The sequence below is a fragment of the Pleurodeles waltl genome, chromosome 1_1 (genome assembly GCF_031143425.1).
Source record: "Pleurodeles waltl isolate 20211129_DDA chromosome 1_1, aPleWal1.hap1.20221129, whole genome shotgun sequence".
Lineage (NCBI taxonomy): Eukaryota > Metazoa > Chordata > Amphibia > Caudata > Salamandridae > Pleurodeles > Pleurodeles waltl.
Window position 1 is genome coordinate 427,131,361 of NC_090436.1, and position 18,701 is coordinate 427,150,061.

Below are 18,701 nucleotides of genomic sequence, written 5' to 3' on the forward strand. Positions count from 1 at the left end.
GGCAGAGTATGGTGCAATCCAGGCCACTGTGCATAGTTATCAGACTACATAATTTCAGGACAGTTCTATTGACAAGCTATGTAATCTGACAGGAGGCAAAATTCAGTGATCTACTGCACGGTTGATGTGTCACATTACACAGAGACAAAGTGGTTGTGTAAGTGCTATTTATTGAAAAGTGCTGTAGTGCTATATGTACATTGTCCATTATTGTGAGTTTATTATAGTGACATCTTCCATTGTGATCCTACACAAGTGCTAAAGGAAAATGCATTTGACATGCTGGGGTGATCTGTCAGAGAGTGCAGAGGGACAGGATTTGCCAATGAGTAAGTGAGAGACAATCACTGGGCAGGCTGATAAGATAGACAGTGGTTTGCAGAACAGTCATTGAGTACAGTTGTTGTAAGACTGGCATGTTACAAAGCACTGGACCTTGGTAATAGTTGGCCATGTGGCAGGGACTAGTGCTTCGGGTACTTTTACATGTGAATGTGATCTGTTCCATGTCTTCTTCTTCTGATATGTGTGTTGACTCCTCTGTCCTTGGTGGTGGTGGTTGTGAAGGGGCAACACACACCTCAGTGTTAGAAGACGTGGAGTCAGACATCCCGGTTGCTGCTACCTGTGAAGGTCTTAAGGGCAGTACTGCTGCAAGGAGGATCTGCTGGTTCTTGAGAATAGCAGCCACATCACGATGGTAGGCAGCCAGGTCGGCCCTGAGTGGTTCAATGTTGCATTCGTGCATGCGTTGACAGGATTGCTGTTGTAGGCGTTGGGTCAACTGTATTACTGCTGTGCTGATTTCCTTCAGCCTTTTTTCTACTTCCTGCAAGATAGTTGTTCGCCCTTGCATAGCTGCTGCCTGTTCTTCAGTTGACATCATGCACGAACACACCCCCTCTAGGCTGGCTGCCATATTTTGCATCCCCACCCGCACCTCCTTGGACAGCTCCCGCTGTAATCCGACTACAGTTCTCTCAAAGCTGGTGCCTGTGTCATCTGAGTCATCGGCTGTATTGGAGCTGGCAGGTCTTACAATTGGTGTTGTGGGTGAGTTCTCTGTGATGGCTGCTTGTTCTGAGCTCCTCCTTGTGACAGAAGGTGGGGTCTGGAGGGTTCCAAGGACATCTTGGAGGGTCTGGTGGCTGATGTTTGTCAGCTCGTCATCCATGTCATCAGGGTAGTCCTGGACAGGCATATCCGCAGGAGATCCATCGTCCTCTGCAATGAAAAAGGGTACAATTAATGTGTCTGTGTTGTGGCATTGGTGATGTGACATGCCTGCCTTATGATGATTTCACATTGTGATCTTGTTTCCTGTTCATTGCTCCAGTCTTTCAGATGGGCATTCTCCCAGGCCTATGCCCCACCTGCACGTCACATGTATTGTGGTAAGTTATTAGACTTGTTGGCATCATCTCCTCTAGTGTTGTTTTAGGCAAAATAGTGAATTGCCACCTTCTTGTCCTACTCAACCCTTCGTCTACATCCATTCTAATGGCGAGACCTTTCTCTGGCTGTGGGTGTTCTGATGACACTAGCAGCACACTTAACAATCTGGACCTGCCCCAGTCTCTGATCTTTCACATCCACTTATATGTAGTTGAAATGTAGCGTATCCTATGCATAGCATTATAATGGCACGATATGGATGTTAGCATTGGTAATGTGTACAGCTGATGTAGGGGAATGTGTGGAGATTGGATTGCCCTGATAGTCGTAGCAGTGTCCTATTTCCTCCTCTGACTATGCAGGTGTATGTCAGTGACCAGTTACATTTGTACTCCCCCTCAATGCTGTTGTCTGAGCAGTATGACATTTGGGATGTTGCATTGTGACCCAGGCACAGGATGGACCCTGGCATATGCAGCATGGGTGTGACCTTAGTGCTGTGTAGCTCCTAATGTTGAAGACATTGGCTGATGTTTGGGGCAACTATGGGCATTCACATTTGACAGGACTGGAACATTTGTCTTGTTTCAGGGGATTGTTAAAGTTGTCATCCTCAACCCACTAATTTAGGTGTGTATGATCCATTGGGACGTTACTGCCATTGGCTACTTGAGCTGCACACAGAGCGGAGGTGGTAGTGGCAACTGTTGTCACTGTTACATTCCAGTTGTCGGTACGGCTAGAGGTTGTTAATTGGGCCCTAGTTAATGTAGGGGATATAGTGGCTGACGTGTGACGGGATGTCAGTTTGACGTTATGCCCTTCCCTCCTGGCGTGGTTTTACCTTTGTTACATCGTTGGCATGGCAGCATACCCAGATGGGACTGTTGTTGGTGTTGTGTTATGGTGTGCCCCAGCTTCTCTCTGTACAGGCCATGCCCCCATGCCATACCCCTTTACCCATGCCACTCCATGTATATCATGACTTCCATGCATTTTGTGGTCGGTATCCCCCCCCGGTTTTAGTTGACATTAGTGCAATTTAATTCCCCATGCGTCTTACCCTGCATGTGCGTTGTCTCCTGGTAGTCTGCGCTGTCCTGTCCTTGAATCCCTGTGACGATCTCCTCAGGGATGACGGCTGCGACCATCTCCTCCATGTGGTCCAGGGCCTCCTGGTGTGCTGGACTCCCACTTCCAGTCTGCAGTGCTGCCTTCCTGTTCCTGGCCATCTTTTCCTTGGTCCTGCGCTTGCAGTCATGCCAGCGTTTCTTGCACTCGATTACTGTTCTGCGTACTTCTGCCACACTGTTAATCTTGTCAACAATTTGTTGCCATATTGCCTCTCTCCTACTGATTGGCAACTTTGAGGTGACAAACATTTGGTGCTGGTGTTCCGTCACCTCTTTAACCAGAATTTCCTGTTCCTCTGCACTGAAGCGCCACTGTCTTTTCTTCTTCAAACTGTCCTGGGTCTTGTGTGGGTCCTCCTGGCTGGTTCCTGGTCTGTTGTCATCTTCCTGGGGTCTGTACAGGCATCTGGGATCCATTTTGGCTCTCCTCTGCTGAAATGGCTGTGTTTGCGGTGAATTTTGATGCTATTGCGTCAAAAAACACTGCATATTAGGTTTGCGGTGTCATAAATCGACCCACAGTCACTTCCGCTTCGTTAACATCGTTTTGCTTTACGACTTGACGCTGCGGTGTGCGTTAAAAAAAAAGACTTACACCTGTGGTTTGCGACGCCATGCGCAAAGTATAAATTTGACGCCCGCACAGTATGGCCCTATGAATACTAGTGCACTCAGGCGCATATGGAAGTTTGCGCTTGAAACTGCATTAGTGTCCCAACTCTATTCAGGACCTGATTGAGCTAGAGAGTAAAAGAGCAAAAGTAATTATTAAAATCTAATAAATAATCAGAATGAGTGAATGACGGGGTTTGATGGATTGAGTGAGTGAGGACATGTCTGACAGAATATAAGAGCAAGAAGTCTTTCAGGAGTAGTAGCAACCGTTTTTACCAGGGGTAGTAACTAGGTCACAAATTTACCTACACTGGAAATGACTGTGTCTGGCACTCTACAAACAAATGACCAGATACATTAGATAGTTTTTTCCCTCAGAGCAATAATACTTCTGGTGTAGTGGCAGATCATGAAATGTTGGATTACCCAGAAGCTCAACAAGCCCATCCAGAACTTTCTCTAAAACCCGTGGCTTTTAGCTAATATAACTGGTAACATAATATTTAAATATATTTTCCTTTTAGAGAGTTTACTTCAAAAGTGAAACGGAGATGTTGCACCCCAATGACCCTGAGAATAAGTACCAAAGTTGCATTATGACTCTTGTTGAATTCCATGTACGCACATAGCTCAGAAAAGTATGCACACAAAGAATATTTGGAGGGAACATCGGTCACATCCTTATAGGACCCTCCTTTACAGTCACAGGTGAGGTAAAAGCAATGTGTATTGTATAGACATTTAAATGTACAATGTACAGTACATACTCTCATATATATGAGAATATATCCACTTGCAGAGGGCTCAGACGTTTATGATTAGATTTTATTTTTATCGGTGCCCTAAAGAGGCCTTTTGACTATTTGATCACTATAAAAATACACTGAATATTATCCCAAACGAAAACGTAGAAAGAACATTTAAGTTATTTTACTAATGTACATGCGTGTTTTATAAATATTGGGAAGCTGGACTTATGGAGGAGTCAAAATACCATTTTAAAACAAGGGTTATGCTTGTTGGTGCATTTAAAAAAGCTGTTTTTGAACAAGTAAAGTAAATGTTCTACCTTGAATGTTAGAATGTTTGGGGCTAAAGGTATGTGAATTGAGAGATGGCTATAGGCTTTTATTTCGATGACGCTCTTCCCAGACACCTTTCAGTGTATTACAAAATGAAAATGGGCAATTACCCAGGGCCCCTCCTTCTAAGTCCCCCCTATTAATGTGGTATTTTTCTTATTTTCTCCCTGTCTCACTTTTATTGATTTCTCGCTGAGAAGCTCTCTCTGCCTCTTACTCTTGCTTTGTCCCTCTCACTACTCAGTGTCAAATTAAGGACTTGTGGGTAACGAGTAAAACATATTTCAGAAGTTATTGTGTGAAAGTTTAAGAATAATATTATTTGCTGTCTTGGAGACTTGAAAATAGGTTATAAAAAATAGAACTTGTTCTGGACATCCCTCTCCATGACCAAACAGGTTAACTCGGTGACCTCGGCATGCTTCAACACCCTCCGAATGCTCCGCAAAATCTTCCGCTGGATCCCCACCGACACCAGGAAGACCGTCACCCACGCCCTCGTCACCAGCCGCTTGGGCTACGGGAACACTCTGTACGCCGGCATCACCACCAAGCTGCAGAGGAAACTCCAACGGATCCAGAACGCTGCCGCACGACTCATCCTGGACATACCCCGCCACCACCACATCTCCGTACACCTAAAGAGACTCCATTGGCTCCCAGTCAACAAGAGGATCACCTTCAGACTCCTCACCCACGCACACAAAGCCCTTCACAACCTCGGACCCAAACTCATCAACAACCGCGTCTCCTTCTACACTCCTCCGCGCACTCTACGCTCGACCGGACAGGCCCTGGCAGCCGTACCCCGCATCCGCAAAGCCACCGCCGGAGGAAGATCCTTCTCTTTCCTGGCAGCGAAGACCTGGAACTCTCTGCCCAGCCACCTTCGCGCCATACCTGATCACCTCTCCTTCAGAAAGCAGCTCAAGACCTGGCTCTTCGAGCACTGACCCCCCCCCCCCCCCCACCAGCGCCTTGAGACCCTTTATGGGTGAGTAGCGCGCTTTATAAATACGAATGATTGATTGATTGGACAGGGGGCTCCCAAATATGTGTTGCCCGGGACCCCAAAAATCCTTCAGTCTGCCTAAAAATGCTGCCACACTTTCACGGGTTGTCTTTCAAAAGCGGACGTCTGGCAATACCTATGGCTCGCATTTAGCAAGTTAAGAATGTGAAGGGTCCTTGCCCACTCCTGAGATATGCATCATAAATTACTGTTGGGGTCAAGGACCCACAAGCCCTGGTAATCTGGCATCGAGGAGGATCTGAAAGTCAAGGCTCCACTTGTACCTAAAAAAAAAACATACAAACGATAAGTACGAAGCAACTGAAGCACTTGCATGCTGAACAAAGATACGTTAATCAGCACAGTCCTACTTTTAAGTGTGTAGGACAATGGTGCAGGAACAATTTTCAGAGTGGGGTTGCTGCCATTAATGTTGAATCACCAAAGTCACAGAGAGCAAGCATCACACAAAGTACAACTGGGAAAGGTGCCATATGTAGTTGTGCTGCATTTTGGAAGACAGGGTTGCAAATATATTACTAAAGCAAGATGCGATGGCGCCTTTTCACCTGCAAACAGCCCGTTTTTCACTGAAATTGCTGCTAAATTTGCACAGACATGCAGTTTCATTGATACAACTATATCGCGCCCAAATGATATGTGTGGAGTTCGGGTTACAGAGAATGTTTATCATTTACACATCACCAAGTAAAATGTCTTGATTTGCTAAGATTCTATTAAAATCTTTGTTTTCATCACACTTCAGAATTAAAAACCGTGCTTCATTTGTGCTTTACTGATTGCTAATATATTTTAAAATGCGTGTATCGTTAATTTACAGGTATTTAAAGGTTGTTGTAAATTAGTAAAAATAATTACATCCCAAAGCCTTTCCTTTCATACTCCCTGCCATGTAGTTGACAACAAAATCCTTTCACAATGCAGTTAAGGATAAATAAACCCCAATATCCACTCAAAAGAAAAACAGCAATTTTTATTAGACCTAATAAAAGTGTGTGGGTTTTCCGCTGCAGTTGACATACATTGACAGAAGTGATGCGAACATTAATACACACAAAACCAAACTTCCTCGAAAACTTGCACGTACAAGTTTAGCCTAAGGCCGAATCAACATGGGATCTCAGGCTGCCACCAGAACATAAAAACATGTTGCTGTCTCCAAACTGGTACATACAATGGGGGTATTTGCGTACAAAATGTAGCCACGTTGTTGTGGAAACATGCGACGAGAACAGTGGAACGGTTTCCATTCACATAGACTTCCAGTGAATGCTCTGCTCTTGTTGAGGGAAGAATTATACACAAACAGTAGATTGGCTTGTTCCATGACATAATGCCAGCATATATACAGAAAAATCAGAAAGTGTATCATTTTAATTAAACTTCTAGTTTCATACAGCCTGGTCATTTTAAACCATTTTTGTTCTACAGAATCGGTGTGTTTGTGTGGACTGAGCTACGGTAGTAATGCGTCTATCAATAGTGCAGCAGGTGCAGTGGCATTGGGACTTGGGAGTGTCGAGAGATAGTTAGTGACTGAAAAAGAGCTTTGGATCTGAATCGTAATTTTCTTGCGAGGAGTTGTCCCAGGAGCCCTTGCTACGCCACTGCCAATGTAATAAAAATAATATATATTTTACAAGAGAAAAACAGAAGTCACCTAAGAACTAAATGATGCAAAGGGACACTGATTTGCATCAAGCGTTACAGCTAAAGTCAGGAGGAAAGAACCAATTCTGGTAAAGAAAGCAACATTAATGTCATGGGTATTTAATTCATTGTAAACGGAGTTCAATTTAGCTAAAAAAAAAAGGTAACATTTTAAATATGTCTACTATTGAATCATTTATTTTAGCATGGCTACCCGAGTAAAGACTGTGGGGCCTCTTCTCAAAGACATTTGGGAGCACTATCTTACGTCTCTTTTGTGACTTAGACCCCAAAACATAAACAACGGGAATATTCAAGGAATATTCATATACAATTAGTACATGTACAACAGTTCCCTTTGCTATTTCAGGAAAAGAGAGTTGGACGTTTCAGGCGGTCCACAAAAGCATGCAGGATTAAGTATCTGAATATTGTGAAATCAGGTGCATAACTTCATAGGGTGCTTACACTAACCCAAATAAATGTATTTTCTTATTAATAGATGGGTATAGGGGTTTTCAGTCGGCATGGTGAGTTTCTGTTGGATTTCATCAGTATTTTTTACATACACACAGACAAACGCGCACACACACATACACTCACCCTCAGTTTTGAAGGTCCTCGAAAATGTTAGTAATTTTACAAAATATTGTTTTTTCTCTCACTTAGTACTGCTAACAATCCTCATTCCTCTCCCTTCGCACTTGCTACTTTAGCCCCCTCTCAAGCGCCCTGCTTGTGATATAATGTATTATAACATTGTATGCCAGCGTGATGGGAACATTAGAAGCTCACACTCCCCCAGTCTTACTGACCAAGCTCCATCGCTGCCTGTACTACTACTTCCTGTACTCACAAATGCTTTTGCGAATCACCCCCTTTACCAGAGCATAATGATGTTAATAAGTGTGATTTAAGAATAAACCTAATTGTATTACTAATTAGACTTTCTTCAAAAAGATCTAGCTGTGGAATATTATTTGCTGAGGCTTGGACTGGCACAGAGTTTGCAAATTTGAAATGAAACAGCTGAGTTCTGTCATTCCCAATCTGTTGTTAAATCGGACTCAGATTGGTGATTTATTTTAAATATGATATCAGCATTCCCCTGCCACCCCTGAACACTAGCACTAATATTGCCCTGAAATCTGCATAGCTACTTCTCTGGCCACTGCTGAGAGAAGCTGCTCAGACTAGAGGTGACCCCGAAAGGTGAGGAGGTAGGATTGAAGCTGATGCTCCTAGGTTATCCAAAGGATAAGAAGTGAAGATTATTAACAGTGACTGCAGAAGGCCTTGAACATGAGAAGAGCACTTGGAAAAGAAAAGAGGACTGGTAAAGGTCAGACTGGTGGACAGGAAAAAGGGGGTAATTGGTGAAAAAGCTGGGCATCAACATAATAAAACCAGCAACTGGCTGATGTATTAGATAGGCATACCTTGTAAGAATTTAGATTGTGGGATAAATGGTGCTTGCAGCCATCCAAAGCTGCAAGGGATTACCTACTGCACTGCACCAGCAAAAAGCTCCTTCACACCACCAGTTAGATATTGCAGCACACGTCCAACGAGGAGCTCGGTCCGATGATGAAGCATGCCACCTTGGTGGGTGAGGGCCTGTGCATCCTAAAAATGATACTCTGTCTCACCTGAATGGATCCTTAAACCAGGATTTGATTTCTCAGAACTGCACACCCTCCGTACTAGATGCTGATCAAGAAGGACGTGTGCTAGACCATTATTTGTTATCCTCTCTACCTCCGCCCTTTGTCTAGATGAAACTTGACTACAGAAAACGTCCCTGTGAGAAAGTAGCCTCTTTCTAGCCTTGTTACCCCCACTTTTGGCCTGTTTGTGAGTATATGTCAGGGTGTTTTCACTGTCTCACTGGGATCCTGCTAGCCAGGGCCCAGTGCTCATAGTGAAAACCCTATGTAGTCAGTATGTTTGTTATGTGTCACTGGGCCCCTGCTAGCCAGGACCCCAGTGCTCATAAGTTTGTGGCTTATATGTATGTGTTCCCTGTGTGATGCCTAACTGTCTCACTGAGGCTCTGCTAACCAGAACCTCAGTGGTTATGCTCTCTCTGCTTTCCAAATTGTCACTAACAGGCTAGTGACCAATTTCACCAATTCACATTGGCATACTGGAACACCCTTATAATTCCCTAGTATATGGTACTGAAGTACCCAGGGTATTGGGGTTCCAGGAGATCCCTATGGGCTGCAGCATTTCTTTTGCCACCCATAGGGAGATCTGACAATTCTTACACAGGCCTGCCAGTGCAGCCTGAGTGAAATAACGTCCACGTTATTTCACAGCCATTTACCACTGCACTTAAGTAACTTATAAGTCACCTATATGTCTAACCTTCACCTGGTGAAGGTTGGGTGCAAAGTTACTTAGTGTGTGGGCACCCTGGCACTAGCTAAGGTGTCCCCACATTGTTCAGGGCAAATTCCCCGGACTTTGTGAGTGTGGGGACACCATTTCACACGTGCACTATACATAGGTCACTACCTATGTATAGCGTCACAATGGTAACTCCGAACATGGCCATGTAACATGTCTAAGATCATGGAATTGTCACCCCAATGCCACTCTGGCATTGGGGAGACAATTCCATGATCCCCCGAGTCTCTAGCACAGGCCCGGGTACTGCCAAACTGCCTATCCCGGGGTTTCACTGCAGCTGCTGCTCCTGCCAACCCCTCAGACAGGTTTCTGCCCTCCTGGGGTCCAGCCAGGCCTGGCACAGGAAGGCAGAACAAAGGACTTCTTCAGAGAGAGGGTGTTACACCCTCTCCCTTTGAAAAAAGGTGTCAGGGCTGGGGAGGAGTAGCCTCCCCCAGCCTCTGGAAATGCTTTGATGGGCACAAATGGTGCCCATCTCTGCATAGGCCAGTCTACACCGGTTCAGGGATCCCCCAGCCCTGCTCTGGTGCGAAACTGGACAAAGGAAAGGGGAGTGACCACTCCCCTGACCTGCACCTCCCAGCGTGCCCCAGACCTCTGCCATCTTGGATTCAGAGGTGTGCTGGCACACTGGACTGCTCTGAGTGGCCAGGGCCAGCAGGTGATGTCAGAGACTCCTTCTGATAGGCTCTTACCTGTGTTACTAACCTATCCTCCTTCCTAGGTAGCCAAACCTCCTTTTCTGGCTATTTAGGGTCTCTGCTTTGGGGAATTCTTCAGATACCGAATGCATCTCCCACTTCACCTTCTGCCAAAGGATCGACCGCTGACTGCTCAGGACGCCTGCAAAACCGCAACAAAGTAGCAAGGACGACTACTGCAACCTTGTATCGCTTCATCCTGCCGGCTTTCTCGCCTGTTTCCTGGTGGTGCATGCTCTGGGGGTAGCCTGCCTCCTTCTTGCACCAGGAGTTCTGAAGAAATCTCCCATGGGTCGATGGAATCTTCCCCCTGCAACCGCAGGCAACAAAAGACTGCATCACCGGTCCTCTGGGTCCCCTCTCAGCATGACGAGCGTGGTCCCTGGAACTCAGCAACTCTGTCCAAGTGACTCCCACAGTCCAGTGACTCTTCAGTCCAAGTTTGGTGGAGGTAAGTCCTTGCCTCCCCATGCTAGACTGCATTGCTGGGTACCTCGTGATTTGCAGCTGCTCCGGCTCCTGTGCACTCTTCCAGGATTTCCTTTGTGCACAGCCAAGCCTGGGTCCCCGACACTCTAACCTGCAGTGCACAACCTTCTGAGTTGTCCTCCGGCATCGTGGGACTCCCTTTTCTGACTTCGGGTGGACTCCAGTTCACTCCTCTTCTAAGTGCCAGTTCCGGTACTTCTGCGGGTGCTGCCTGCTTCTGTGAGGGCTCCCTGGCTTGCTGGGCGCCCCCTCTGTCTCCTCATCCAAGTGGCGACATCCTGGTCCCTCCTGGGCCACAGCAGCATCCAAAAACCCTAACTGTGACCCTTGCAGCTAGCAAGGCTTGTTTGCGGTCTTTCTGCGTGGGAACACCTCTGCAAGCTTCTTTACAACGTGGGACATCCATCCTCCAAAGGGGAAGTTCCTAGTCCTCTTCGTTCTTGCAGAACACAAAGCTGCTTCCATTCGGTGGCAGCTTCCTTGCACCCTCAGCTGGCATTTCCTGGGCATCTGCCCACTCTCGACACTGTTGCGACTCTTGGACTTGGTCCCCTTATCTTACAGATACTCAGGTCCGGAAATCCGCTGTTGTTGCTTTGCTGGTGTTGGTCTTCCTTGCAAAATCCCCCTATCACGACTTCTGTGCTCTCTGGGGGTTGTAGGTGCACTTTACACCTACCTTACAAGGTCTTGGGGTGGGCTATTTTTCTAACCCTCACTGTTTTCTTACAGTCCCAGCGACCCTCTACAAGCTCTCATAGGTTTGGGGTCCATTCGTGGTTCGCATTCCACTTTTGGAGCATATGGTTTGTGTTGCCCCTATACCTATGTGCTCCTATTGCAATCTATTGTAACTTTACACTGCTTGCATTACTTCCTTTTTCTATTACTGCATATTTGTGGTATTGTGTACATATATCTTGTGTATATTTGGCATCCTCATACTGAGGGTACTCACTGAGATACTTTTGGCATATTGTCATAAAAATAAAGTACCTTTATTTTTAGTATATCTGTGTATTGTGTTTTCTTATGATATTGTGCATAAGACACCAGTGGTATAGTAGGAGCTTTGCATGTCTCCTAGTTCAGCCTAAGCTGCTCTGCTATAGCTACCTTCTATCAGCCTAAGCTGCTAGAAACACCTCTTCTACACTAATAAGGGATAACTGGACCTGGTACAGAGTGTAAGTATCCCTTGGTACCCACTACAAGCCAGGCCAGCCTCTTACAGTCCCTAGGACCCAGGTAATCCAGTATAAGATTTAATTTCCCTAACATCCAGGGGCCTAATTATACATTGGGCACACTGTCTGGGTTTGCACCATGGTACACATTTACCTTGGTGCACCTGGGGCAGATTTGAAGTGCTCTGTATCATACTAAAAATGAACCATGAAAAGAGAGAAAGAGGTTCAGCTATCACATCATGTCCTCCTTAGTATCAACACATTTCTTTAGGTTGACAGATGCACAACTATCTCAGTCCATGCAAAGTTATTGCGTTTTAATCCTACACTGTGTACCCTTAAATAAAGAAAATCCTTTGGGTTTTTACATAGGTAATTATAGAAAACAATCTGGATCCCTGCTTTATCCAGTAATTCTTACCCTGAACTCTCTCTCTTTCTGAGATTATATTATCATCTTATCAAGGTGGAATGAGGTAGCTGATTATGAAGAATGCCACAAAGGCGTGGGTGAGGTTTCCTCATCCAACATAATGTCTATTGTTTCTCTTAGGCCTTTTCCTTGCAACAGATGGATTGATCCATTATGTTATCACATTCTTTGTGTGGTTTAACTACCTCAGCACAGGTATGAACTCTGACAAAGCATGCTGCCTTTTTTGTCTACTGTTGTATGTCACCCTAAGTGGGATGGGTATGCCCGGACGTGGGTCCCATGCACACTGTGTCACAGGAACCAAGCTATACCTAGCTGATGAGCCCATAACAAGGGAAAAACCAGACCTGGGTTGCTTGTGTTCCAGTTCGGGGAGGATCTGGTGTGGCAGTTTGGGCTGGGCTAGTCCCATTTTAGCAGGGTCAAGGCTGATTTGCATATAGCTGGAATTAAACTGATGTGGCATGACCTGGTTTGGCAGTCTGGGCTGGTCTTTCCCCATTGGCACAGGGTCAAGGCTGATTTGCAAATAGCTGGTTCTAAACTGAGGTGGCATGGTGTGCAAAGTAATGATGAATTGGTATGCAGCCCGAGTAATTACCAGCAGCTGAGATGAATTCAAGCATTCCATCCACCACTTCTTGTATGCTGTTGCAAATTGAGGTTGGCATGTTTGGAAAAGAAGATTCATGTGGGTATATTTGAATATCTAGCCATAATCAAATCAAGGATAAAACTTCTCTTTTTTTAAGTCCCTCTTCATTACAAATAACATAGAGGCATGGTTGTGTTATTATGATTCACTTGTATATTTAGATCCAGGTCTACACATATACCTTTTATGATGCAAATGCCCATTCTCTACTCTACACTTAACTGTTTGGGAAATACTGAAGAGAAATTACATGTAGGTCCTGAGTCTCCTCTAAAGACAAAGGGTCAGGTATTTTTACAACTTCATCTAAATGCAGATCTCTATATCTCACCTAAAAAAATTCTAATCTTGTGCAACTCACTCATACCTCATTCACTAGGTCAAATTGTTAGTATTATTATACCACTTTGTACTTACTTGACCCACTATATAAGAAGCAGTATTTAGACTATGGACCTCATTACGAGTTTGGCGGCCTTTTGAGAAGACCGCCGTGGTGGCGGCTGTCAAAAGACCACCATGTTGGAGGTAATCCGACCACCATATTAACAGTCACACTGTGAAGACCGCCAAAAGTCAGCCAAAAATCCGAAACTGCCAGGACACTGGAGGGCAAGAGAGAGGTGGTCCCACCACCAGCCCTGCCAGCACGACACAAATCCACCCACCAGATTATGAGCCACAAATCACCACAGTGGTTCTTCCATGGCGGAAAACCATTGGCAGTGTGAACCGCCACGGTCAAAACCCACATCAGTCAGAACACCACACCAAATTGGATAGTTTGAATACCCCACACCCGACACACTTACTCACATACACATACACTTACATAACACACCCCTACACAACCCACAATCCTTTGCAACAAAAACGCCATTCAGATAACTAGATAGTAGGTGAAAATAATAGATATTGCACCTTTACACAATAGGCACACATACACATCACGTTCAGCACACACCCCACATCAGCACAACTAACACAATACACTCATCACTAGCACACACAATTTGTGACAACCATCCCACCCTCACAATGCAGCACCCACACCTCACCAATTACCCAACACTGCACCCATACACTCACAACACCCCCACACACCATCTAAACAAATACTACCATGTCCCCACAAAAACACCCAAGTTTCACTGATGAGGAGTTGAGGGTCATGGTGGATGAAACTGTTCGGGTAGAGCCACAACTGTTTGGAGCACAGGTCCAACAAACATCGATTGCCAGGATTTGTGGCAAAGGATAGTCAACAGGGTCAACTCAGTAGGCAGTCATCCATGCACAAGGGAAGACATCAGGAAGAGGTGGAACGACATATGGGAAAGGTGCGTTCCATGACATCACCCCACCAGACAGCCGTGCTTAAGACTGGCGGTGGACCCCCACCTCCTCCCCCACAGTTCACATCATAGGAGGAAAAGGTCATGGACATACTGTATCCCGAGGACCTGACTGGAATACCTGGGGGACTGGGGTCCGGTAAGTACCCACAAGTCATGTCACACACCTGTATTGTTCTGCATGCTTCCTCACCACCCAAATATTCCCTAATTAACTAAGTGTCCCACTACACCCCCCACCTAATCACCTAATGCCCCTCTCCTGCATGCCACCACTCCACTAAGCCCAGCTACCCTCACAGCCCTTGGCAATGGCACATTAACAGCTGGTTAAACATATCACTACGACTCCCAGAATGCACTAACCCATTTATTGTGAAAACATGGAATGTGCTTCATGAATGTACAACTAAAGTACTACCTACACCATCTAGATTGTCCTAGTGAGGACCAGTACATGGCAATGACAGCAATGCAATGACACGCTCATAACAGCAAACTAAACAATATACAACTACAGCTGAGTGACCATTCCTAATGCCCACAGATCAAATATCCCAAGCCAGAAATAGACTGACCTGTGTTGGAAAGTAAGATGGCTGAGTCGATGCATATGCACAACATCTAGATACAGGACTATTATCCTTGCATGCCCACAGATCAAATATCCCAAGCCAGAAATAGACTGACCTGTGTTGGAAAGTAAGATGGCTGACTCGATGCATATGCACAAAATCTAGATACAGGACTATTATCCTTGCATACTCACATACTGTGTCCCCAGGAAGACACCATTGTGCAGCTTTAATGTGTGACATCTAGCAAGCCTGAATATTCACTAGGTAATAGAGGCGAAGAGTCATGTCAATTATCAGACAAAAACAGAACCCATCTGCAGTGCAATCTGCCCCAAACCTACATGACCACTCCCAACATGGTATGGTAATCAAGTCACAAAGTAGTATGTACAACTAAGGTATGCTGTGCATCATCTGTCATGTCATTGCAGGGAATCATGTAAAGTCACTGTCTGCGTCTCACAAAGAAGTAACCAAACACACTTTCCCGCCTGAACTCTGTGTCTCACTCCCTCCACAGGTAACCCTGCCATTGTCACCATGGATAGGATACCTGAGACTGACAGTCCCCCTCAAGATGAAGGCCCCCAGTGAAGATAACATGCGTGGATGTCTAGACAATGACAAACAACCTGGCCCATCTGGGACACCTGGTCAGTCAACGACTCCCTGCCTCATCCTGCCCACATCAAACCCCTCCACCCCTGGTGCATCCACATCACAAGCAACCATTTGCCCCCCAACCTGTGTCCCAAGCACTGTTCAATCAATTGTGTGCCCCACAGTACAGGGACCTGACAGTCGAACCTTGACATTCCTGACAATGAAGGCCCTGCTACCACTGGGAGTGGACACACCATGCCAAGGGCACGGGCACCTGCGGGTAGGGTGCGTAGGAGGGATGGTGTGGGCCAGAGAATGGGGCCTCAAAGGGACTCCACTGACCAGGAAACCATCTCCCAAGTCTTGGGGGCATACCAAAGTTCCAAGGACAGGATGGGCTAAATAGTCACAATTTTGGTGGAGAATCAAAGTATGGCGAGGGAATACCGCCAGGAATTTATGCAGAAGTGGAAGGCACATAATGCTACCATTGCAGGGGTGCTGAGGGACATCAATGCCACCCTCGTTGGTTCCTCAACACACCATCAGGCCCCTTTCACTACCAATGTAACATCTGCCCCGTCTACATCTGCAGCATCTAGTGGAATAGAGGCCCTCCCTCTGTAGCTGAAGAAACCCCTGCATACTTGGATGTCCACCCAGACATCTGGCTGGAGCAGATGCCAAGACTAAACCCACTGCCAGGAAGCAAACCTCTCATGATATGTCACCATTGTGTGCCACTGAGACACCCTGTATACTGTTCTGAGACATGACTCCACTTCCCCATGGTGCAAGGACACTGGACTTGTGTAACCAACTGGTGTAGCTGCTACTCTGATGAATCCATCTACCATGACCTAACTCATCACCCTATTTTTCATTTAAGCACTTTGATTTTGACCTTTAGTAACCTGATATGCACAATAAATCACAATTGAGCACAGCTACTGTATCTATGTCTTTTATAATACATCAACAATTGCCATGCTTGCCAAGCATGGTCTAGTCATGCCTCCCTGCATCGCACAGCCAGTGTAATGATCTTCAGACAGAGGATCCCTCAGCAGGAGACACATGACAACAGAAATGTCACAGGACAGATGTCAGAGAGGTTGAAATCCAGGCCAACATCATAGTATGGTCAGAATTCCAAACTGCAAATAGAGCACGACAGAGAGTACTATCAGGATGGAAGGCATGGTGGCATACAATGCAAAAATGCAGGTAATAGAAATCATGCCCGTGGTAACCCACCTACAAAGCAGGGGCACCCAGATTGGACCTATATATCACCAGGTACAGATTCTTCACATACCCATACCCTAGTTACATGATCACATATCCCATGGAACACACAGAGAACATCACTGAGGAACCCTGTACTTTACCCATCCAACACAGCATCTCCCAGCACCTCCACCCCCTCCTCCCAAGACACATAAATGCCCACTCTCACCCACCCAACAGACACCCAGCACATACAAGCATACCTCGCTCACACATGCACCCAAGACATCCACCAAAACACTCCCTCTCCCTCCACTCCCAAACCCTTTGGCCATGACCGTCACCGTGTATCGAAGAAAGTTTTCCTCTCGGAGCTGTGCCTTTTTTCTACTCATCTCCCACCCTGCGTGACCCCCCAAACAATCTGTGTCTCTCCCCAAGTCCAGCCCTTCCACGCCAAGTCCTCCCCTAGCCCCCAGCAAAGTAGTCCCGCCCCTCCCCCGCCAAGAAGTCGACCCCTCCCAAGAGTTCCCAGGCCTCCCCTAATCCTTGACCTAAGCCCCCCTCCCAAGCCCAAGCCAAGAGATCCCCCTCCGAAACCTAGGCCCAAACCTACACTCTGTCCCCCTAATCCTTGAGGTGCCTGCCTGCTCCATTGATGCTCCTTCCTGTGGAGGTTATATGGCAGTCAGGAGTCAGGTTGGGGTACTTGGTCTGGGCTCTGGCCTTCATGTTTGTACATAGTTCTTTATATATATTTATTCATTTATTGCCATATATCTGGGCCAACCAGTTGTTGGTTTGAAGGTTACATCTTTGTCCTGCCTTTCTTTTCTTAGGGCTGTTTTGGTCTTGGTTGCTTTTGTTTGCAAGTGAGTTAGTTTTGTGTGTGTGGTGGTTGTGCTAGCAGTTGTGTCTGGACAGTGTGTGTGGGTGTATGTATTATCTTTGTCCCGCAGTGATGGGTTTGTATTGTGTGATTGGCATGTATGAGTTGGGGACATGGATTTGTGTTGGTATTGTGTGTTGTGATTGTGTTCATGTGTTATTTGGAGTGTTGTGTGCCCTTGTGTGGTTGTACTGCATGTGTGAGTGTGTGTGGTGATTGGTATGTCAGATCCGTTGTGAAGTGTGTATGCAGGATATGACGTATGCCTCGTTGTATGGCTGTGTGAATGTGTGTGTTTGTTCTCTGGTGTTGTTACGTTGTGCTGTATGTATGATTTGTCAAGTGGAGGTGTGTATTCTGGATGTCTAATGGTCCTTTTGAGGTATTGCTGTTGCTCTGTAGTTGTGTCATTTGGTAGTGTTGTGTGTTTTTGTGTTTGACTGTGCCGGTCCTGTGTATATGGGGGTTGGTGTGTGTTTTTGATATGTGTGTATGTGTGCTGACCGTAGTGTATATACTATTTATGTGCATGTGTGTATGTGGCAGTGTGTGAGTAAATGTGAGAGTATGTGTGTGTTGCCATCGCCACCCGTTCAGCATGTGTATGTTGTGTGTGCCTAGATATATTGGGATTGTGCGACAGTGTCAGGTAAGTGTGTCTACTCACGGTTGCAGTCATCGTCGCTGGTTCCGGAGTCGTTGGACGAGCAGGAGCAGCGGCTCCAGACGGGTATGTGTTCCTGAAGGTGAGTGTCTCTTTTTATAGAGTTGGTTTCCACCTGGGTTTCCATGGTGGTGTGACTGCGGCAGAAACCTTGGCAGTGTGCAGCCTTGTAATCTGTCAGAAGGGAACAAGGTCTCTGCCGGCCTAAAGGTGGCTACCATCGTCCATGGCGGCCTGGCCGCACTGGCGGTGCCAGCAGTGGATTGACTATATTCTGTTGTGAATACCTTCATGGTCATAATTTGGCAGTCTTCTGTGCCAGCCTGTTGGCGGTACTCTGACAACATGGCGGTCATTACACCACCGAACTCGTAATGACCCCCCATGTATGCATTGGTCCCTTGTTATGTACATCTTTTATTTACCTACCTATGTATTATGCTTCCTAATCATATATGCCTATGTAAAAACAATTCTCCATTATTATTAACTTTTTATTGTAAAGTGGACCCAGTGTTCATTGGGCTGCTCCAATATATCATAGTTCAATCACAGCATAATCATCATTCATTCATAATATGAAAAATC